This window comes from Pogona vitticeps, chromosome 11, assembly GCF_051106095.1.
Source record: "Pogona vitticeps strain Pit_001003342236 chromosome 11, PviZW2.1, whole genome shotgun sequence".
In the NCBI taxonomy this organism is placed as follows: domain Eukaryota; kingdom Metazoa; phylum Chordata; class Lepidosauria; order Squamata; family Agamidae; genus Pogona; species Pogona vitticeps.
Window position 1 is genome coordinate 4,598,806 of NC_135793.1, and position 24,516 is coordinate 4,623,321.

The 24,516-nt window shown below is 41.2% G+C and overlaps 1 protein-coding gene across 14 annotated transcripts in view; it reads left to right on the top strand.

Moving 5' to 3' along the window:
- Nucleotides 1–10,381: 10,381 nt before the first annotated feature.
- The window catches only part of TENM1 (teneurin transmembrane protein 1), a 705,377-nt gene continuing 691,242 nt past the window's right edge, over nt 10,382–24,516 (top strand). For all 14 annotated transcript variants that reach the window (XM_078380797.1, XM_078380808.1, XM_078380802.1 and 11 more), the window contains exon 1: nt 10,382–10,696. The gene's annotated coding sequence lies outside the window, so the exon portion shown is untranslated. The remainder of the gene's footprint in view (nt 10,697–24,516) is intronic.

The window sequence follows — 24,516 nt, forward strand, 5'->3', positions numbered from 1 at the left end:
AGACCTGAATTGAGCCAGGTCTTAGATAAACTAGTCGGATACCATGTGAGCTACTCTCTAGAAATAGATTCCAATTGCTCAAATGGTTTAGGTCTCTGGCTGTAGAACCATATGTTTGGGAGGTCAATTCTCCACCATGCCTCCACCATATTGTAAGATACCCCCATTCCTTTGCACTAGCAGAAAGAAAAATCATGTTTGGATTTGGTTTCCGATGCTTTCGGGATGGGTTATAAGACAGGAGAGTGAGTTATTTCAGAACCAAACTAAGTGGTATGTTTAGCTTGTTTTCAGAAGAGATATTCCCTCACCTGGCAAAATGCTAGCTTCCCCAAACGGAACCCTCTTGTGTCATGTGGTTTCCCTAACCCCTGAGTCTTGCATTTAAGAGGCCTTGTTTTGTGATTGGTCATTCAAAGGTCAACACAGGCTTAATTTGTGAGTCTGATTACTAAAGCACATACCTCTGGAAAAAATTTAGTGGGATGGAAAATGGGTTAATCATAAAGATTAGCTATTTTAATCCTTACTGTTCAGTTTGATTTTCTGGTTTTTTTTTAACACTGTGGATTTTGATGTTCTCCCATCTCTGAATGATTAAAATTAGAAAGTTATAACAAAAATAAGCTGTGGACAGCTTGTTTGGCACCCTCTCTCCAACCCGTTATTAACTTGTAGGCAATTGACAGTGACATTGTAATGAATATTTGCGTACTTGTCTGATAGACAAAAGCAATACTGCCCTTGTTAATTTTTCAATGAAAAATTGTCCCGTATTACAGAGAGTCAACTGGATATAATAATATGGAGCAGAGTTTAAAGCAAAAACACTCTGAGTTCATTTACAATTAAGAGGTACTTTTATCTAGTGCAAAAAAAGAGAGAAAAACAAGTGCCATGGAGTCCTGTTGTTAAACAATCAACCCTCGCACATAGACCTTCACTGGATCAGAGTTTTATCGGGAGGTGATTAATACTTCAATAAATGTCACACTCCTATTGATTCTCTTGGAAAGGAAGCTCTGAGGGCTTCTAGCACTCCTTCATGTTCCAGATTTTCTTATTTAGCAGAAAAGTGTCCTTGATTCAAAACAGAATAAAAATCTATCCCTATTTTCTCCTGTCTTCTGCCTTGCTTAACAAGAAATTCTAGCACTAAGCTCTCTCTGTCTTTCTCAGGTCGGGGACTATCTTGCGTTCTGGATCTTGCTGGGATACCCTCCTCAAAATCCTTCAATGCTGGCTATGATGTTGGACACTACCTGATGGGAGACCAACAGTATATAGAGGGCTACCTACTTCCCAGACCTTGTTTTTCAGGTGACAAGTTACTCTGAAGAAACCCTGTAAAGAAAGTCTTGTGCCTGTATGTAAATATGGATATTACTATGCCACATGGTGCATAACTGGATGTTTCATAGGTTGGGAAAGAGTCATAACTCAGTTGGCAGAGCATGTGCTTTACCTTCAGAAAGAAAGAAAGAAAGAGAGAAAGAAAGAAAGAAAGAAAGAGAGAAAGAAAGAAAGAAAGAAAGAAAGAAAGAAAGAAAGAAAGAAAGAAAGAAAGAAAGAAAGAAAGAAAGAAAGAAAGAAAGAAAGAAAGAAAGAAAGAAAGGGCTAATTTTAGCCACTCATACACCCATTCTTTGTCCATTTGCTGTTCTTTCCAGTTCTTGCTTCTTTGCGTTGTGTGCTATCAAGACACTTTATGGTGACCCTTTTTAAGGGGTTTCCAGGTAGAGAAATACTCAGAAGTGCTTTACCCTTCCTTTCCTCTAGGGGCAACCTTGAGATTGTACAGCTTCCCCAAGGCCACCCAGGTTGGCTCTCCTGTCAGGAGGCAAAGTGAAGAATCGAACCTCCAACCTCTGGGTACCCTAAATATATCACCTTATTTTTCTGCATTTTTCTCCTCCTGTCTGTTTCGACAGACACTGCATCGGCCACGGTGGAGCATCTGTTAGAGCGCATCCTCTCTCTCTCCAGCATTTAATACTGCCCACATTAAGATCTTGTGATGAGAACCTGTGGTTAGTAGAGATGAAATGTGTGCTGTAGCTGTTCTTGCTCATATTGACTCTTCCTTTATGAACCTCACCACAGATAAGCTAGCGGTTCTTTGCCCATGAGAATTCCTTTTTCTCATTTTGTGCTGAAATGAAAACAAGTATCCACAAGAGTTGATTAGGATGGTATTGATTAAAATTTATTTTCTCCCAGTCAAGTCAAATCAGCTGGGCTCACAATATTAATTCCAAGACCAGTACCAAAGATGTACACAAGAGCCCTCTTGAAAGATGTAGGAATGTATCCAAATTAAAACATAATAGAACTGAAACACTTGTTTTCCTCCACTGAATCTAATAAACAAAAGTGGGATGACCAGTGTTGAGTACCTTATTTCTTTATTTATTGCACACTTTCAAATTATGGATGTATAGGAAATATAGGTAAAATTAAAAACAAATCAAAATGTTAAGATCATTGGGCTCTTTTTGATCAGAAGCAGGCTACTTCAATAGCATTATCTTGGCCATTTGGTAGATCTTCTTTAGTACATGTGGCGGGGCATAAATTGCATCTGCTTAAGTGCTGCATGGATTGAATTTCTCCACAGTCACAGAAAACTTGTCCTGTGCCGAAGCAGCCCCATTTTACTTGATGATTCTTTGATATCCCTACTTGCTTTGGAGTCTATTAAGTGACCTGCAGATGGTCCAGCTAGAGTCTTGTCCTGGTGGGAGACACTCTTCAGTATTTCTCCATTTGCCAAGGTGCGTTACTTTTGTTTTCCATAGGTTTAGCCTAGCCTCTTCCAGCTTAATATTTAGCGCTTGAGATGTATGTAGAAAATCTTTCCTTGATTTTAGCCATCATCTAGGAGGTTGGCGTTGTATTACTTTATTTCGTTAATTACTTACTAGCACCTCTCAGCATACTTCTGGATGGGAAATGGCAGCCAAATAATTGACTTTTTCAATGAGGGTAGTTTTTAGGCAGCCAATAATAATCCTGCATGATTCATTAAGAGCTATAGCCACTTGTTAGGCAAGTGCTGCTTTATACTACAGGGTACTAGCGTATTCTGCTGTGCACACCTGTTGTTTTGGCACATTAGGGCAGGCCTACTAATATCTATTAGTCACTTATTTTATTTATTTATTTATTTATTTATTTATTTATTTATTTATTTATTTATTTATTTATTAGCACTTACTGCTAATCAGGGCTGGATAAAAAAAAATCAAAGTCAGCTTGATGTTTAATACTTGCATTTGGAGATTTTGCCTGCACACAAATATTATTTTCCGCCAGCCTTATAAATTATAAAGGTACTATGGAGTTGACTGAATTGAGCCCCACTTCACAAAATAAAACAAAACAAAATCCCTTCACTATTGAAGTGATTTTTTTAAGGGTAGCCCTTCCTAATTTTGATGCACTCATCATGCTACTGGACAGTGGGAGGGGAGACGGCGCTCCTTTAAATAGAGGGACTGGATTCGAGCTTTAAATAGAGAATATGATTCATTATGTGCTAAAGCATCCCGTATGTGATGCTCCAAGAGAGGACAATGAACTTATCGGAAATTGCCTTCTTTATGTTAACCATCTGTTCAGGTCATAAAACCTGACAACAAAAATCAAAACCAAACAAAAGCAGGTAGACTTCCATTCTTAAATAATGGAATACATACATAAATAAATAAATAATAGAGAGAACAAAGCAGGAGCCCAAAGCAAAGAGAAATAAAGATAAGGGGAGGAAATAACAAGGTAAGACCAAGCCAGAATCAGAATCGGAGGGCAGATAAGGAGGCAGGCTGGAAGACTGGAGTTAAGAGCAGAGAGCAAAAACAGAAACAGAAGATTTTCAGGAGTCAGAGGAAACTTCATTGCTCAAGCAGTGTTCCATTGAGATAAGAAGCTCCTTCCCCAATAAGGAGAAGTCAACGGTCTGCTGTTTGGGAAGGAATACAGTGGGAAATATGTGAAAATGAATGGAGACATAGATCATTGTTTTTCTCACCCTGCTGCAGAAAGAAACAAAGAGACAGATATGCTCTCGAACTTCACCCATTGACTTCCGGTTTTGAAATTAGTGTTATATGATGATATATAAAAGAATACCATCAAACTCTGTCGCTAGCTGATATGACTTTTAAACATTTCCATACAAATCAGATTGGACAGAAACGGTAGATTAAAACATCTCAAAAACAAAAATTTTCCAGCTCTACTTTAAACTTTCGTGTCTAAGTCGCACTGGCCATGTGACCACGGAAGATTGTCTTCGGACAAAACGCTGGCTCTATGGCTTGGAAACGGGGATGAGCACCGTCCCCTAGAGTCGAACACGACTGGATAAAAATTGTCAAGGGGAACCTTTACCTTTACCTTTACCTTGGCTCCAGATCTTTTCAGAAACAGCAGGCAGAGGCACAAACTATGAAAGACACTAGCATCACAATTGGAAAGTGATTAAACATTATCCTTCCAGGGCTGCCTTCTTTCAAAGCATACAATCAGCTTAAAAGTTGGTGTGCTGTTTACCTTCTGATCACTACTCACCAATCAGAAGCCAATCTGAAATTTGTGGAGCCACAGAAATCTTGCAGTGAACATTCTTTGCCTTGGAACGGTATTGTCCTTCAAACTGCAAAGCCAGCATCAAAATGCCTGGCTCACTGCCTTACACTTGCTGGCTGAAAACATCAGGACTGCTATGAGCTGTCCATGGTCCTGGCTCAATTTGAGGCAAAGCAGAAGAGCAGTAATATCACCAACGGCTTGAAACTAAAGTACATCCGTGCAGGATCCCAGCCGCACTGCAGCCATGCATCCAAGGAAGCTGCAGAGTCAAATGGAATGCCAGACCAGATGGACTGAAGGAAGGGTGGGGAGTAAATGTTCTTGGGTTTGGGTTTTGTGTGATGTTTTATTAGTTTATTACCGTGCACTTATTATATGTTCACATTATGTTACTGTAAGCTGCCCAGAGTATAGACTGGGCAATAGATGGGTGGGATAAAAAAATTAAGATAGATAGATAGATAGATAGATAGATAGATAGATAGATAGATAGATAGATAGATAGATAGATAGATAGATAGATAGATAGATAGATAGATAGATAGATAGATAGATAGATAGATAGATAGATAGATAGATAGATAGATAGATAGATAGATAGATAGATATAAATAACTCCAGACTGCCATAACTGGCATGGCAACAGCTGGCTAGCTGAGGAATTCTGGGTGTTCTAACCCAAAAAAGGCTTCTTATTCTATCTCTGATGAGATAACATGCAAGATACATACAAAGTAGCAGTCATTTCAATATATAAAGTTGAAAATACTTCATTTTTCTAAAGCTAGTTTGTTTGTTTGTTTGTTTGTTTGTTTGTTTGTTTGTTTGTTTGTTTGTTTGTTTGTTTGTTTGTTCGTTCGTTCGTTCGTTCGTTCGTTCGTTCGTTCGTTCGTTCGTTCGTTCGTTCATTCATTCATTCATTGGACTTGTTTGCTGCCCATAAATCCACTCTGGGCAGCTCACAGAACACAAAGTAAAACAATAGAAATAAATTAGCAGTTAACAGCACATAGATAATAATTCAAGATGGAGAGAATAAAAAGAAAATTAAATAATGCCAGGAGGGAAGGCCTGTCTGAATAACCAGGTCTTAAGTTGGTTTTTGAAATTAGAGTTCTGCTTTTCGACTTCCCTCGAGGAGACCTAAAAATCATCATCATCATGTCCCATCAAGTCAATTCTTACTTATGTCACTTAAGTCAACTTATGTCACTTAAGTCAATTCTCACCTTTTCCAGGTAGAAAATCCACAGAAATGGTCTACCTTTCCCTTCTTCTGGGGGGAGCTCTGGGACTTTACACCTTGTCCAAGGCCACACAGGGTGGCTCTTCTCCCAGGAGGCACAGTGGGGAATCAAACTCCCAACCTCTGGCTCTGTGGCCAAATACCTAAACCACTGAGCTATTCAACCAGCTTTGAGTTGACCTAACACGGGGGATATTAATAGGTTTATGAAGGGGAAATTTTACCTGATGCCACTTTCGCTACGCTTGTGTTACTATGACATGACATGGAGTACTGGACAAAAATCATATCCTTTGTCCCTATGCAATGCTAAAGATCTCCCTGAGGTGCCCACATGATCTATATCAACCTTCCCACTCTGCATTTCCAGCTTCTTGAATTCAGAGCGTTTTGCATTCTGATTTTGAACCAGATATGCATTGAGATATCAACCCAATATAGTTGCTGCTTCCTTCGACTTTTCATTAAATGGAGGGTGTTTCTGGAAAGCCCACTGCTCTCATTTAATGATGCCTGAAGCTTGGAAATATGGAACTGGAGGTTTTAAGTGACAACATCTCTACCTCCTGTTGAAAAAGGTAATCATGCCTTCTAGCATCGGGGAAAAGCTACACATTCAGACTTCAATAACTCTCTTTCTTGCTCACCTCCCATGTTTAACCCCAAGCTTCGTAGGCAGGTCTAAAATGGCTCTTTAATCCTTTATCTTCTGATCATTAATTTCTAGCTCAAAATCCTGCTCCCCATGCTACATTTTCTGTATTATTTGTATTTTTGCTCTATAATTCAGGACTTCCGTCATAAAGGGCTCTTCGGTTTACCCAGTCCACCCCCTCGATATATTATCTTGCTTCAGAGATAATCCTGGAAGTATTTTCAAAGACTGGCATTTATGTTTTAAAACAAAGCGGAAATATCTGGCCTAAGGAGGTACCTCTATTAGGTCAACCAGAAAATGTGTGCACCAGCCCCCAAAAATCATGTAAGTATTTAAGAGAACAATCCCTTCATCAGACCAAATATGAAAATAGGAAGGAAGGGAAACATGGAAGGGGGAAGGGAGGGTGAAAGCCTAGATCTTAAATCTTTGTTGTCTGTGTATTATTCACAATATAGTGCAGGAAAGTTGCTGCAGACAAATAGCTCTTAAGAGGTGATATTTTCAGCTAGTATAGACCTACACAATGGTGGAAAAATGGAACTTTTGGGGCCTCTATTTTAGACTATTTCTTCGTCTCTAGTATAGAACTCAGCTTGCTGGATAGCTCAGAGTTAGGTCTCTGGATGTGGAGCCAAAGGCTGAGAGTTCAATTCCCCACTTGTGCCTCCTGGGAGAAAAGCCAGTCTGGGTGGCTTTGGGCAAGCTGCACAGCCCAAGGGTTCCCCCGAGAAAAAGGCTCTATAGGATGTCATATTCATTCATTCATTCATTCATTCATTCATTCATTCATTCATTCATTCATTCATTCATTCATTCATTCATTCATTCAAAATAGTATACTGCCCCATTCATGCAAACACTCTCTGGGTGGTTTGCAACACACCAAAAGCACCATAAAATCAATGATACAGAATTACAATATACAATAAATACAATAAAATAAATACCACCTTGTCCCTAGCTTTAAAAATGCATTAAAATAGATTTTTTTAAAAAATAAAGCAAATTTGGACATCGCCGATTAAAAGCACTAATAAAAGGCAGCTTTAAAAAGTCCAGAGGCATTGCCTTCAGTATGAAGCAGGAAGCCCACAGCCCTTTAATCTTTTTTTTTATCATGGCACCATAAAAACTACATTTCCCTCACATGTACCTCACAATGCGAAGAAAGTCATAAAAACCAAATAGCATATAGAAAGAAAATGGCCATGTAATTATTAGGCTCTTTCAGGATAAACGGAAATTAAAACAAAGGGAGTTCTGGGTAATTGTATACTAATGAGACTATGAAATCCATTCTCCAGGGGCGCTCTTTCCGGTTCAAAAGGATATAAATAAGTATCTTCATGTCCTCATTAGGGTTTTTTTTTGGAAAAAAAGTAAATCCACAAACTTTCCCTTTGAGCTTGGGAATGTGGCTAAAAAGCCTACTTCTCTATGACAGAGTTACAGTACTTTTCTTTTTCTGCATTTTTCCTCAGGTTAATTTAGAAAAATGACCAGCTATACTTTTCCCCTTAGACCGATGAGCACTATTGTTTTGTAATTCCAAATCTATCATTTTGTTTCCAAATATGTAAGTTATCATTTTTTTAAAAATAGCAATGGCTGAATATCATAAATCAGAGGATAAAAAAAAATCTCTCTCTTTGTAACACACTGCTTGACCAGGGCATGGAATACTGTATGTCACATGTGATCAATCCTGTTGCTGAAAATTATGCTGCGCAAGGCTGATGATGTCATCAGTTGGTGAGTTGTGGGTTTGTATTTTTATTTTTTATTTTTTTGCAAACTCCCTTGAACATCCCAAGGTTCCCATGGAATCCTGTTTGTGGTGGAAATGCTGCTGGGGATCTTTACACCAGAACGACCTATCCAGGATTTCCTCCTCCATGGGAGAGCTCAACTCTAATACAAAGGTGACACACTCAGTGGCTCTGACAAGTGATGTGCTCCTGCTCTAAAGAATACCTACCTACTTCGGTGACCTATGGATGGGTTTGCCGCAGTAGCTGGGACCACTTCACCAATGCCACAATCATCCCAGTTCTGAGGTTTGGAGTATTCCAACTTTTGAACTCACTGCCCAGCTTGTGCCAGCCTTTAACATTGGCAGAGCATACTGAGAGAGCCATTGTTTTACAGCTCTGTAGCCACTCCTGTATGCAAAGGGTGACTTAAAGTGCCGTCGTTTTGTTAACATTTTAGCTTTATCTTTGGGGATGTGTCATTTTATTTTTATGTGCCCCTTCTGGCTGCCTTGAAACAAGACAACAGGCAACAAAATAGGTTGTCAAACCGATGGTGTCTTATTAGCTCTGCATCCAAGTGGATTTTACCATTGTGATAAGAGAAATCTGGACTCCTTTTCACTTCCATTTATGCTTAGATGTGGACTCTTTTTCACTTCCATTTATGCTTAGAGAAGAATACAGTGAGTTAAGCATCTGTCTGCAGAGCCAGAGTTTGGGAGTTTGATTCCCTCACTGTGCTTCCTAGGAGAAAAGCAAGCCTGTGCAGCCTTGGGCAAGCTGCAGAGTTCCAGGATTCCCCCCAAAGAAGGAAATGATGAACCACTTCTGAGTACTTTCTACCTAGTAAAACCTAAAAAGGATTGCCATGCATTAGAACAACTTGAGGTTGCATAAATATGAAAAAGCTAGTTTCCTGTGCTGTTTTTGTAGCAGGAATGGGGGAGAGTGTAAGTGAGGAATTATCTGTACTTCATCAGACATGATGTACTTCAATAGATACTGGATCCAGCTTGTTGATAAGTCACTAATCTCTGTGAGAATTACCACTTCGAAGGTGAGGAAAAAAATAAGTGAGGGAAGAGTTCTGTCAAGGTTTCCATAATTTCCCCAAAATGCCTGTTCTCCAAACTATTTGTCAAAGTGGTGAGAAATTATTGAAGGGCTAATAAAAGACTTCCTAATTACACAGCAGATAAAAAGGTTCAGGGACCCACGGAGCAAATTTGCTTCACGCCTCCCTCAGCGTACCACCCCTTATTTGGTTAGTTTACCTCAATGGACACTTATTCTCTCAGTACATTCACTCAGAGACAATGGCTATGAGAAAGAAGGAAAAGGTTTCATTTTATTCAAAGTTCTCCGTAGGTAAAAACAAAACATCCTATTGTGTACCAAATATTAATTGGCTACATTGTTGAGCTTAACTGGTTAACTAGCTTCATGACTGGCTGACTGACTGGTTATATAACCAACAGAACACTTCACTTTAACAGACGCCATAAACTGACTTCAGCACTTCCAACTAAACCCTGACAGGGGGAAACAAAAAAGGCGGGAAAATGAATCTCAGGTAGAGAGGCGGGGCTCTGAGGTGGAGAGGAACAATTGGCTGCTCCTGAGTTGATTGACATTCACCTCAGTCCAGAGAAGGTCCTTCCCAGCCCAAACCCCTCACAGGCATCCTATTCAGTTATTCAAGTTATTCCATTTGCCCCCCCCCCCGAAGCAAATGCTACAAATTATGTGTGTAAGGAGGAGGGGGGAGAAGAAATTTCCTCCTGAACATCATCTCAGAAGCCAGGATTTATTTATTTATTTATTCCCTAAAAATAAAAAGAGAGCAGTTTCTTATTTCCACCCAAGAGCCTGAGGCCCACGGAGTAGAACCTCCCTCATGAGGGGGCTTGTGTCATGCGGCGGCCACCTTGGTTTTCACAGCTGAAACACTCTTTCCCTGCCCCCAGCGCACCCCCAGGAAGCTCAGCTGGCCTTCTGCCTGCACGGAAGCCGTCTTGTTCCCCCCCCCCCAAGAAGCTGGGCTGTGGTTGCTGCTCCACAGAGGAGGTGGGAAAGCTGACAAACGACGAAGCCTCGCTGAGCGCCAGCTGCTTTGGCATGCGCATCACATCGTCCGGGCTGTGCTGCAGGGAGCAGTCGGGCATTGCACATGCGAGCCAGGATAAACACTCTGTTACTCTTCTCCTCAACGCCTCATCTGAGAGGCAGAAGACAGAAATGTGTGTTGGATGATTTTTTTGGGGGGGGGGCATCCGAAACAGCCTTTCCAAGGAAGACTCAGCAACCAATAGCATTTCCTGCCCACCCTACTTCTTGCTTTAACATTTTAAAAGAAAGACACTTGCAGGCTCTCTCTCTCTCTCTAACAAGAAGAGGCAACATCTAGGGGTCCCAGCAGGCGGGGAAGTTGCAACTTCTCAGGTAGGAAGTCCTTCATGGCATCTTCTCTTCCTTACCTCTGTCTTAGGTACCCCCTTGTTTATGTTGCAATAACTGTGGTTGACTTTGGGAGACCTGGTTTTCTTCTTTCTCTCTCTCCCCTTCCCTAGTTTCGAAGGAAAAGGAGCTTGGTGGGTCTTCAACAGCCGGTGACCTTCAGGGTCTCCCTCAGGAAGCCGGTAGCCCTGAGTGCTGTCCAAGCATCCAAAGGTCCCTTTCATCACCTGAGAGGTCAGGAGGTGAGAACCAAGTCCAGAGATGTGGCCGGGGAGGCTGCCTTCCTCCTTCCATTCAAGGAGCCTCAGCCCACATCATTGACAGAGCACAACCCCCCCCCCAAAAAAACCAAGAGCCATTTTCAGACCGAAACAGCTGCTATGTATATTGAGCGGCTTCGTTGTTAGTTTTTCCCAAACTGATTACCATAAATTGATTGGGTGCTGCAAAGGAAGACAGTGGGCTCCGATGTATTCAAAACTGTGCCAAGAGTTAATCCACGATCATATTGTTGGTAGGCACGCATGAATATTTCATCACAACTTTCCTAAACTTTCTTTTTGCCTGGGTGAGCCGCGTCTTCTATCGCAAGTTGCTCCTCTTGCTGCTTCATTAAAGAGTGTTTCAAATAATCCAGTTCTGCTTGGATTACAGTGATTGTGGGGATGAGGATACAACTCACAGGATATGAGTTGCATATATACTGCAGTTGGAGGGTGGCTGAGATTTCGAGAAGGATTTTTTTCTTTAGGTTTACTTCAAAACTATAGAGAGGAACACAATCATTCACAGGGTTTGTTCTTCCTTTCCTATTAGTTATGCTGAAGCTCACACCTGACTTCCTTTTTCTTTATGCTTGATAGCCAGAAATAAAAAAAAATAAAAAGTCCTCCAGAATATTGTTCGCTGGTGATTTCCCTCATAATGCAGCATCCATATTTATTAGGGCAATGGTTGCCATTTTTGGAGCATGAATATGTAAGCAGGACATACGGTTTTAAAAACTTATGAGTATTAAATGTGCTGATATCGAGTCTATAGATATATAATGTGTGACATGATCCTAGATGCAAATCAATCCACTTTACTGATTGGTCATAAAACCTACATCAATTTCCCACCTCAGTATTCAAGAATTTAAACCCCAAATATAGGATGTAATTATTTCTTCTTCTTCTTCTTCTTAAGACAGGACTATTCTAAAATATAACACCTGGCTACTTTATTTTCACTTTTCTTGAAGGAGGGGGGTGTCATATTGTTTCAATAACTCTTTCTGTTCCTGTGAAAATGATTAGGTTCCCCCAGCTTTATTTAACAATCTGGCTTACTTTCTTCCAAACTTGAGTGGAACATTCCACTCTTTTGCAATGTATGAGCATATTTTGTGGGAAAATTTTGGCAACTTCTGTCACTCTGTGGGAAAAAAATGGCGAAACTGATAGATGGAATCTTGTGGGTAGCTGATCGTTTTTTCCCTATAATAGATGATTTGCATATTTTAAGTGTTGCTTTGCTGTTTCGGTGCATGTGTGGTGTTAAAATGCCTTTGAAGAACGGTGACATCAAGTGTGTTCCTTTATTAATTCCTAGTTAGAAAAGAAACGACACATTTTCAAGCAATGCTGCAGTTATTTTATTGTTAATTAGCATCTGCTAACGAGAACTGTCTCGTCTTCATAATAAGCAAAAACTGAGAGCCAGATAACCTATTTGTAGTGTTTTACTCTTTTAAAGATTTATTTAGGCAAACAGGTCTAAAGTAACTAAATGCACTCAGCAGCTGTTGTTCCCACTAAGGGCTCATATCCCGCATCGCCTTACCTACAGCATGAACGATTCGGATGGAGGTTTTCCAGCCCCTATATAGTGTAGTGGACAGTGTGATGGGCTAGGACTTAGGAGGACTGGATATGAGTCCTCACTCAGCCATGGAAACTCACTGGTGTGTGTGTGAGAGAGAAAGAGGAACTGGTAAAACCACTTCTTAAAGATCTCACTCACGTTGAAAACCCCATCAGGATTGCTAGAAGTTGGTTTGGACTTTTCAGTTCATAACAGCAACACACTAGTAATAGGCTTTATGGAAACCTCATCACCAGCCCATGTGGAGTTATTCTTATTTCTCCAGGTCCTGCACTGGTGCTACCAGGGCTTCTACAACAAGAAAGCTCAGGAGGTGCAGTGCCAGTGCTCCACTCCTTCCCTTCCTCCCATAGGCTTGATCCCAGGGCACGTTGGGAATCAAGCATATATGCTCACTGGCTCACTCTTTCCAATCTCCTCTCTATTCCTCTGGCTTCTTGGTGTCCCAGCACTGTGCAGGCCTCAGTCTATTGACCTGATGGACAGTGACAACTGCTAGGAGAAGTCAGTGGGAGCAGGAAACCATCCTTTAAAGCCATCACACATATGAAGATCATACTTCTTTTTCCCCTCCTCCAGTATTATTCCCATCTTCCTGGAGATATGGGGAATCCTTTAAGTCTCCAGCCAGCACCTTGAAACTTGGCAACACTAAAATGGGGTATCATTAAAACAAAACAAAGTGTGCTGCTTATATACCACCCCGTAGCCCTTAAATCACTCTCTGGGCAGCTTACAATTTAATTATGCAGGCTACACATTGCATGCCCGCCCACCAGTGAGCTGGGCACTCAATTTACCGACCTCAGAAGGATGGAAGGCTGCTCATCAGAAGCCAATAGCTTAAACAAACACACAAGGACAACTCAGCCCCTTGCCAAATCACAAGTAAGACTGCTTTCAGAAATCAGAAGTTGATTCGGGATTTTAAGAAGTGACACTTCCTCAATCAACATATTGGCAGTTCAAAGCCCAGCTTAAGCTTAACCATAACAGTAAGACAGTTAACCACTCTAGAGATGTTCAGGATACGTATTTATGTAATCAACATTCACAACATTAATCTCTGGCAGCGATCATCCTTTTGCCATTTATGAAACTCTCTTTTCTTTGTCTTTATCAGTGTTCAGCGGTCCCTAGCCTGACAACATATATTTGTATATATAAGCCTGGGGCTAAATATGTCACTCCATGCCTCTGAGTAACTAGGGGCATGAGAATGCAGTCCAATCTGATTTGTATTGAAATATTTAAAAGTAGTATCAACTAGTGACAGAGTTTGATGGTATTCTGAGAGAGAGAGAGAGAGAGAGAGAGAGAGAGAGTTTCCAAACCATTTTTGCACTTTATGATAATCTTATACACTGAATCCAGCCTTCTCTCTCTATACGTATATATATGTTATGATTTATTGCATACTGTAAACTGTCCAGAGAGTGGGAACGCTATGGGGGTGGTATAGACTAATGACGATGGTGATTGTGATGATGATGATATAATCTTAGATCTGGAGAGTTGGAAGGGTTCCCTGTTAGTCGTCTGGCTTGCCCTTGGATACGTGCTCACTGTCTACCTCAGAGGGCTCTGCATTTGTCATGTACACGTATGCAGGGATCCACAGCAAGAAAGTAATGGCTCTGTAAATAAAGGCCAATAGCAGGTGCCAAAAAGTAAATAAATATTACAGAAAACAAGTGTGTGTGTGTGTGGGGGAGAGAAAAACAGGCCCTAATTGGACCTACCCAATCAAAACTTGTACAAGAGAGCCAGTTCTCCACCCCACTTTTACACACACATAATCCTAAGTAGGACCCCGTGTAGCTACCCAAAAGCAAAAGTGAGAAATGTTGAGAACAGTGCTTCCCACTATGTTTTTGGACTACAACTCCCAGAAATCCTGGCCAGTCCAGCTACTTCTAGGAGTTGTGGGCTAAGAGCATCTGGGGACTCAAGGCTGGGAATATACGCTGGAGCTTTGTATTTGTCTCCTGGGGGAGACGGATATAAAGCTTTCCACCACAGGTGTCCCAGTGGTCCTCCCCTGCCCTGCAGAACCAGCCCGGTCCACTTACCGACAACAGAATCACATCAATCGCAGACCTAGTCCCGCTGGTGCTCCCCCACCTCTCCCCACAGCTGACCACTCCAGCGAGGAGGCAGAAAGATGAGGCTCCCCACTCAGTTATTGAGTGGTCGGCTGAGGGGAGAGGCAGGGAAGCACCAGCAGGACGATGTCCACTATTGGCGCAATGTTGCTGTGCATGTACATGCCGAGGAGCCCAGTTAGCAGACTAGGCTTGTTCTGGGGGGCAAGGGAGGACCACTGGGACACTTGTGCTGGCGGGCTTCATATTCATCTCCCCTGAAAGACGAATATGAAGCTCCCATGTCTAATTGGGAAGCATTGGTCTAGAGAGTGTGGCCATTTTAATAAATGAAGGAGCTCTCCCCTCTTGTTGTGCCTGAATCTGTGATGGTTGTTCAGTTGAGTATCTGGGTAACAGACTAGTATCATCAGGCAGTACTTGAGTTTCCAGGAGACAATTTACATTTCATGGGGTTTCAGTCCTCTAACCCCTTCTGCTTTAATGCTCCCTTCTTTTGCTACAGCAACTGGCACAGAATGTTTTATAAACTCTGAAACACCAATGCAAAAATTACTCAATTTTTAGGGGCACACAAATGGACCCAAGAAGAACTGGGGGTTTCTGAGGGACGTTGTGACTTCCAGACAGAGAAGGCAAGGGAAAGTGGCAGGTACTGAAGAAGTCACCCAGGAGGACAACTGAGTTTTAGTCTTGAAGGGAAGGCTCCTAACCTGAAAGGATGGTTGGATTTCTTGCTTGTTCTTCTTCTCAACAGCTACCTAGCATAAGTATTTATTTGCATGGCTTTCTGTATTGCTGGACAAGGCTGGATAAAATTATTAAAATGTGTTGAAGTAGGCTTTAATAACCTTAATTACGTAGTTATCAGGCTATTCATTGATTAATTATAGTAAATTATCAACCCATTCTTTATTGGTGCACAATAGCAAGAAAATAAGACTGGATAGGTCCAACACAATGGCCAGGCTGTTGGAGTCCTTGACTTTCCACTTGTCTTTGTTACCTGCTGTCAGGTCATTGCTGACTTATGGTGACCTTAGGAATGAGCCATCTCCAAAATGTCCTGCCCTCAACAACCTGGCTCAGCTCTTGTAAACTCAAAACTGTGGCTTCCTTTATGCAGTCAATCCATCTCATATTTGCCCTTCCTCTTTTCCTCTTGCCTTCTGGCTTTCCCAGCATGATTGTCTTTTCTGGGCAATCCAGCCTTCTCACGATGTACCCAAAGTAGGGCAGCCATAGTTTCCAGATTTTTGTCTCCAGAGAAAGTTCAGGCTTGGTTTGGTCTAGGACCCACTGGTTCATCTTCCTGGCAGTGCAGGGTATCCACAAAGCTCTCCTCCCAGCTTTCCGTATAGAACTGGAATTTCCTTAGAGGCTCTCAGTCATAGCTGGCTTTGTTCTTGCTTAAGCCTCTTTAAATTAGTGATTTTGAAAAGTAGACTTAATACCAGACAGTGATCAGATAGATGCTGCCCTTGGCGGGGTGTCAAGTTTATATATGACCACTGTTCTCCTGACTTCTCCCTTTAACACATCCATCCACTTATTTTGCAGTGGATCTTGGGATTTAATGAGACCTATTCCCCAAGAAACCAATAATTACCAGCAATTAGCTGATGGTTTGTTAGTTTACTGTGGAATGTTAATGTTTCAACAAAGCAGCTGTTACCTAAACCAGCACAATTGGAAGAGGGTGGTGCAATTTCTAGTGTGTTTGTGTATCTCCCTCTGCACTCATGTCTTGCAGCACTCACACTTTTAAAAATCAGGCAGGAAGAAGGTAACAACTGTTCTTTGCCCAATTAGTGCCTCTTTGGGCAGTGGTTGAAAAGACGGCTAGTGAAATACAACAGGAATAAACACCATTCAGGCTTCCACTCCTGCACCCTTATCTCCCGAGCTCTCCAAAGAGAAGCTGTTTATTTAGACTAAACCTAATTCTAAGATCCCTGTGAACTGTGGATGGGCTTCTGTTCTGGCTGTAGAAAGCACTGATCTGCAAAGTATGAAGACATCTGTTCATATCAGAGAGACCAGCAGTCCAATCCTATGTGCGAGTTCTTAGATATACATCTCAGTGACTATGCTGGCCTTTGTTTCAACCTATTTGTGTATGAAGCTGCAGCCGCAAATTATAAGTGCAATTCTTCTTCAAAACCAGGGTGTGCAGCCCTCATGTTTGTGTCAAAAAGATCCTTCTGGTTGAAGATGCCTGGGACTGGCCCTGAAACCGTGTCATGCAGGTGACGGATCATTTACCTGTTGTTCACATGTGGTGTTCCTACCTGTGTGGGTTCCTTCCATTCCACACAACTGACAGGGTTCAGTCTAGGCTGAGCATCCCACTTGGTTGGTGTTATGCACTGAGGTTTGGGGACAGCTGTGCGGGATGTATGTGGAATACATACCTGCCTCTTCTCTGTATTTTTTTTTCAGACTTGTCTTAGATATGGCCTCTATTTGAGGTTTTTGATGCTGAGCAGCAGAGGTGTAAAGATCCACAGGGCAGAATTAGCTTCAAGTTCCCCGAATTAGTCCACCCCTTTTTACTCATTAAATAGCACCTGTATTCTCAATAACTGAAATATTAAAGGTAGAAAAAAATAAAAACCATTTTCTTTACTTATAATTGAAGAGATCAAACAGGACAAATGGACAAACACAGCTGGCTGACTTTTAGCAACAGGCCTCAACAAACTCACTGCTTTCAACAGACTGAACTGGAAGAAAACTCACAGCAGAGAAACAGGTCTCTCTTTGAATTCACAGGCAGGGGAAGAGAGAATTGGTTAGTGCTGAATAGATTGATAGTCACTGCAGGCCAGAAAGGTCCCTCCCAGCCAAACCTGGGAAAGGCAGCATACAAGGTTGCAATAATTCCAACGTGCTAGTTGTGAGCAAAGCTGAAAGTTGCAATCCAAAAACATCTGGAAGGAAGCCTTTTGCCTATGATTAGTTTAATCTTAGGCTCTGCAACATTTCTACCCATTCTGCTTAGCCAAGACCAAGAAAGTTTGTAAAACAGTATTCTTGCTTATAATTAACTGTGACTTTTTCCTCTGGTTAGATGAAATGACATGGTCTGTAGCTCACAGCGTGAATAAGTCTGCATTGACTTTTTCCTGCTGGAAGTGAGGTGGGCCTCTCAGCTGAGCTAATTAGAAACATCACAAAACATCCCAGGTTATAATGAAATAGAAAGAGATGGATTTAGGTCAGCGCGCCTAATGACTTGATGCACAATACGCAGGTCTATCTGAAGTTCTATTGAATTATTGTTTGTTACAAAAAAGAGAGAGAGAGAGTGAAAACACCATGCAGTGCACCTTGCAGTTCATCCTGGCCTACTGTTGTAATCCCAACACATCTCTTGCAAAAAAAAAAAGAAGGGAAAAGAGCTGTCTGTTGTTTATTGTCTCTTCCACTGATCAACAACTGCCCAATCCAAAGTTTGGTGAAGTGGAGTTTTTGTAAGAGGTGATTTTTCACTCCAGTAACTGAAGCAGTCATTGGAGAAGTGGAACATTATGTTGCGTTTTAACAGCACATTACAAAAATCCTGATTAGTGATGTTTAACAAATCCTCTTTTGTGCTTTGCATTTTTTTTAAAAAAAGGGTAATACACAAAATGGGTATACTTAAGTGCCGGTTGTATCTAATGTATGCTTAAGGAGCAGAGAATAAAATAATCGTCTTTAAAATCCTTTGTTTATTTGCTTCCACAGGGAAGTATTGCGTAATTCTATGCATCTCTACTCACAGCTTGTGTAGTAAAGACATCTGTTGGCTCCACATTACTGTAAGAAAATATCAGTTTTGTACCACCCAAACTTTTGACAAGATGAACTGCAGAGTGTTTTAGAAATCTCTCCATTTCAGAACGTGCCCATGTATTTTGACAAGGGGAAAATGTGTATACATGTTGCAGAGTTTTGCATTTCTAGTTAACATTTCTTGTGCTATGCAGTAGAAGCAGAGAGACTCACAGAGGAGAATAACAACAACTTCCTTGGATAATCCACCCCTTTTTCATCTATTGGGACTTACTGTAAGGTATCAATAACTCTGAGACATCCAGAGGAGAAAGAATAAAACTGTTTCATTACTTACAGTTCTGAACAAGTCAACAGCAAAGTAACAGCACAGCTTCCAACAGACTAAAGAGAGGGAAAGAGCAATTAGCAGTGTGGCATGGCTCTCTTTGAACTCAGAGGTGGGAAGGAACAATTGGTTAAGGCTGGATAGATTGACAGTCACACCAATCCAGAAAGGTCCCTCCCAGTCACTCAAACCACTGACAACATGTGAGGTTGCAGCTAGAGATGGACCTAACCGCTGGTTTGGCAGTTTGTGATGGTTCATTTACTGCTGCAACAGATGTTCAGTGGTTTAGCACCTCACCTGCTCTTGCGGGCACCCATTCAGAAGCAGTGTCCCGGCTTCCCTGCCCTGCCTCCTCTGACTGCTGCTTCTGAGTGGGCAAGGAAGCAGCAGCAGTAAACAAGCCAGGATGGGCCACTGAACAAGCGGCTGATGCCCATCTCCCGTTGCAAACAAAACTCCAACCATGAAACTATATGTTCATTTGAAAACATGCACCACAAAACAACTAAGCAGCTATTTTGGCTTCTTTTGGAGGACAAGAAAGCAGAATTGCCATTATTCCCAACTGCAATGGTAACTAATTACTTGGGGAAGAAGTCTGGAACTGTATCTCATTTCCTTTTTCAAAGAAACATTCCAGGCTCTGGAGTGCATGAATCTTTTGTTTCATCCAAAGTAAATCTTCAGCATCTCACACACTCAAGTCCAGTGATATTCCCAAGATCACCATGAAAGATAAAAACCCAATGCACCAAAAGCAGAGCAGAGAGAAAATAAAGGAGAACAAGAGAAGAATTTCTTTGCCTTGAGATGTTCATGTTTTAATATTATGGGCTATACTGCCATTCTTGCACGCTTCTAAGCTGTATTAAACGTTCTTATGTGATGTATTAAACTGTCCCCAAGTGATACTTCTAATGAGAAAGTATAACCAAAATTATTGGGCTCCTGTTGCAGCAATGGCTTGTCGGTGTTTCTTCCTCTCCGGTTTGTACATTTCAATAAAAGTAAACATCCAAGTTGTTAATAAAGGAGTAGCTCATTCGTAGCACTTTTTTTTTTTTAAAGAGTTGATCATCCATCAAATTGGCGTGCATAAGCTGAGACATTCAAAGACTCTGATGAATCCTCAAGGACGTTCTGGGAAAGGCTCCAGTTCTTCTACTTTTCTACAGTTTCCCCATCAAATTAACAGAACTTTCTGCAAGACTTCAAAAAATTGGATTATTTTCTACCCTCACCATCAAGTCGTATTTAGGAAGCAGAATGCCCAAGTCTCCATGGAGTCTTCAAGACTGTGTTTCTCAAAGACCATTGACGGTATTGAAAAGTGGAAAACTTATCCTGGTAGAGATTTTCTGGAGGAAGTATGAAACAAATATTCACTTTTTCCCCTCTTTTTCTTTGTTTTTCTTTGTATTCTTCTTTGTTTGGCCCACAACAATAGCAGGTTTCTCAAATTAAAAGAATGGCCAATCAGTATGACATTTTTCATTCCTATGTAAGACTGAAAATACTAGCTTTTTTCATCATCCCCAAATGCTTTGGGAGCTCAGTATATGATAGAATGCCTCCTTCTATCCAAGAAGAACTGCCCATCCTACCTGCACATTGTAGGCTGGGCAGCTGTGGATGCCAACCCTGAGAGAGGCTTGGAAGGAGAAAATAAGAAACTGGGTCTTCTTGGTGATTGATCCCTTGTTCCAGAATGAACTGCCACCTGGAATTCACCTGCCCCCTTCTATGCAAAATTTTAAGAAGTCTTTGAACACTTTTTTTCCTAGCAGGCTTTCCAAACTATACCATCTCAATAGCCTGCTGAGATTTTATATTTAACATCTACAACCAATGCCCAATTTTAAACTAATTTTAATTTTGATGATCAACTGTGTTTCTTGTATTATGAGTGTATTTGTTATCCTGTATGTTTATATTGTTTACTGTTGTACACCACCCAGAGTGACCATTGGTCAGATGGGTAATTTAGAAGTCACCGACCGACCGACCGACCGACCGACCGACCGACCGACCGACCGACCAACCAACCAACCAACCAACCAACCTTCTCAATAGATCATTTTTAAAACTCTTGCATTTAAAAAACAAACAACAAAATGACAATTTTTAACAAGTGAAAACTACATTTGCTTTGCTTCTATTCCTCATAATCTTGGATACTCTATATCTCAAAATTCTCAGTGGAGGCAATGGCAGTGACAGGTGTTGATATTCAGAAGGAATTGAGATTGAAAGATCAACTGACAAGCAGCACAATCCATCTTCAAAGATACAGTGAGATTGAAATGGACAGAAGCCTTCTGTCCATAGACCTTTGCCTAGCACAGTCCCCTCCCACTGGTTGATAACATATCCATCATAACAAATGATCTGGCCAGCACAAATGAGTTATGCTAAATCCAAATCTCTCACAGCCACGACACTGGTACAAAGTTAGCCAAGCAGGGTAGGACCCCTGTATCTACAGGATCAGTCTCAATGGTTTCATTTATCTGCAGTCTGAAATTATTCAAAATATATTTTTTTAAAGCTAGAAATACGTATTTTCATGATGTATTCATCAGAACTGGCCTCTAGAGGGAGCGAGAGACCATGCTATCTATTCTTGAAGTTGACCATGATCTCTGACTCCCACTCATGATATAAATAAGTATGCAAATATATTTTTATTTTTGACTGTACTGTTTATTTGTGTTTTATCTTTATTTTTTGTTCTGTTAAATTGTATTTTAATTATGTTGTATATATTTGCTGTAAGCTGTCCAGAGTAGCCTTTGACTGGATAGTATGTATGTATGTATGTATGCATGCATGCATGCATGTATGTATGTATGTATGTATGTATGTATGTATGTATGTATGTATGTATGTATGTATGTATGTATGTATGTATGTATGTATGTATGAATGAATGAATGAATGAATGAATGAATGAATGAATGAATGAATAAGTGGGTATTCTGTATATACAGCTTCCTCTAATATGTATATTTTTGTACACATTCTTCGAGTTGAAGATTCCATTACCAATATTTGGAAGGGCATAACTGTTTTCTGATCCACAGGCTAGTCTGCAAAACGTAAATTAGATTCTTTCATTTCAATGACATCCAAATTAAATTCTCTCCCCGCTCTCTAATTCTTTCCTTCAAAATTTCCCTTGTTTGGGAGAAAGTCATGGTTGCTTAATGCCATTATTAGAATTCCTGAATGGTAATGAAATGTTTGATGCTCCTGTCTTTGGTAACACTTTACATTACACACTGTTTAGCAGATTTGATTAATTGATCTTAATTGGCAATCAATTGATAACCTTCTCCATCTGTGCAATGGAAGGCAAGCAGCTGGCCCTACTGGTCTATATAGAATACGTAAGTGTTTTCAGAATTTTAACTACCTTCTTGAGGCATTACATAAACCAGGCTCTTCTAGAAGCTGCTATTAAATAATTAACCACCGGCTCCATTGCCAAATGGTCTCTGAAACTCTTCTGAGAAGACAATCCTGGGGTTAGGCCTGCTTAATTATCATGGGAGGAGGGGGCCGTCGGCTTTTCAAAATCCCCTTCATTTGTTTCTGCCAATGATATAATAGCTATTTGGAGGGGCGAATTCTAAAGGGTTTCCAAAGCTTTTCTGAGCAAGAAAATTGTACATCCCTTGTTGGAGGATGTATTCAGGTGCCTGGGCAATGCCTGATTCAGGAGCTGCCTCTTGGCTCCAGAACGAAAAGCACAAAAGCTGTAATCTACCTAAATGTCCCATTAAGCAAGCTGCCAGGGAATGAGTTAGCTGAACACAATGGAGGCAGGGAACGTGAGGTTTATGTCTCCATCTGTCAACAAGCCCGCTAGTTAGTTTTCCGGAAGATCACGAGCCTTTCCAAGGGGTGAAAAAGTTGTGCTGTGAAATCCAAGGACGAATCTGTCTTATTATTGCAACCAATAATGAGCAAACTTTCAAGAATGTTCAAGTTCAATGGAGGACTAGCTGGACCTCAGGCTTACAGGATCAAGTTTTTTTAAAAAAATGCATTTATGATTATGATGTCCACCCCTTGAAGTCTTAACCATGGAGTCCCACAGGGGTCCATTATCTCCCCATTGCTGTTTAATATCTATATGAGACCCCTGAGGGAAGTCATCAGGAGCTTTGGAGCTTTGTGTCACCAATATGCAGATGACACCCAGCTTTATCTCTCTTTCCTTCCTTCTGAAGTGGGTGCCGTCCTGCCTCTTGAGTGCTGTCTGGATGCTGTGCTGGGGTGGATGAGGGATAATAGACCAAGCCTGAACCCAGACAATCCTATGAGTGGGTGCCCCAAATGTCTGCAGGTTGGGAGCCTCTCTTTCGTTTGAGAGGCAACGCTGTCCATGAAGGATGAGGTTCACAGTCTAAGTGTACTTTTGGACCCAGCATTATTGATGGAGTCCAGGGCACCATCAGTGGTCCATGAAGCCTTTTTCCATCTGAGATGGATCGCCCAGCTGCATTCCTACCTTGACAGGTCCTTCACTATGGTAGTCTCGATATTAGACTACTGTGATGTTCTTTATGTAGAGCCACCCATGAGGCGGCTATGGAAGCTCCAGCAGTTCCAGAACATGGCAGCCAGATATTAAGGAATACCAAGATATCTCCCCTACACTGGCTGACTTGCACTGGTTACCACTTCATTTTCATGCCATCTTCAAGGTGATGACCTTAACATACAAAGCCCTAAACGGTTTGGGACCTCGATACCTGGCAGAACACTTCCTCCCAGTGATCTCTGCCCAATTTACTTGATCTTCCCAGCGGAGGCAGTTGAGATTATTAACCCCCAAGAGAGGCTCAGAAAGAGAAGACTAGAAATTGGGTCTTCTCTGTGGTTGCCCTCCATCTCTGGAACAATCTCCCGCCCAAAATCCACCTGGCCCCTTTACTGGGAACCATCAGGTGATCCTTGAAGACATGGCTTTTCAGCCAGGCTTTTCCAGAGATGACATCATGATAGTGCCGTGGCAGTCTCAGCGTTTCTTTTTCTGCTCTGCCATCCTATCTTTTAAATTTGTGGTATTTGTGTTTCTGTTGTTTCTGTTGCTTTGGTTATTTGTGATTTAATGTTGTGATTTTGATTTTTGACATTTGTATAACCATTACGTTTGATTTTTAAAAAAATAAAAGTGTCACTGTTTTCTTGTGTTGTAAACCACTCAGAGTGGCCTTGCAGCCAAATGGGCAGTATAGGAGTCAACTAGGTAGGTAGGTAGGTAGGTAGGTAGGTAGGTAGGTAGGTAGGTAGGTAGGTAGGTAGGTAGGTAGGTAGGTAGGTAATGCATTTATTCTTAATTCCATTGGAACCTCAAGATATGGCAATAGGTTGTGCCCCCGCCACACATCCCCTAGTGTAGTTTCATTCAGAACCCAGATGTCTCCTCTGAGTGCTAGAACTGCTATTCACCCCAGTCTTTCCATACACACATCACCCACTGGTGTCCAGTGGCACATCCTTACACTAGATCAGTTTTCTGATTTCTTGGCTGCAGTCTCCGTTTGGATTGATGACCGAACCAACATATGCAGAAGCTCTAACTATTTCACTTTCTTCATTGTCAGTCTAGTTCTTCTGTAGTCGTGTTTTTTGTCTTTATAATGTTCAACCGTGGTCCTGCTTTGGCACGTTCTTGTTTCACTTTAACTAGAAGTGAAATTGATTTCTAGCAA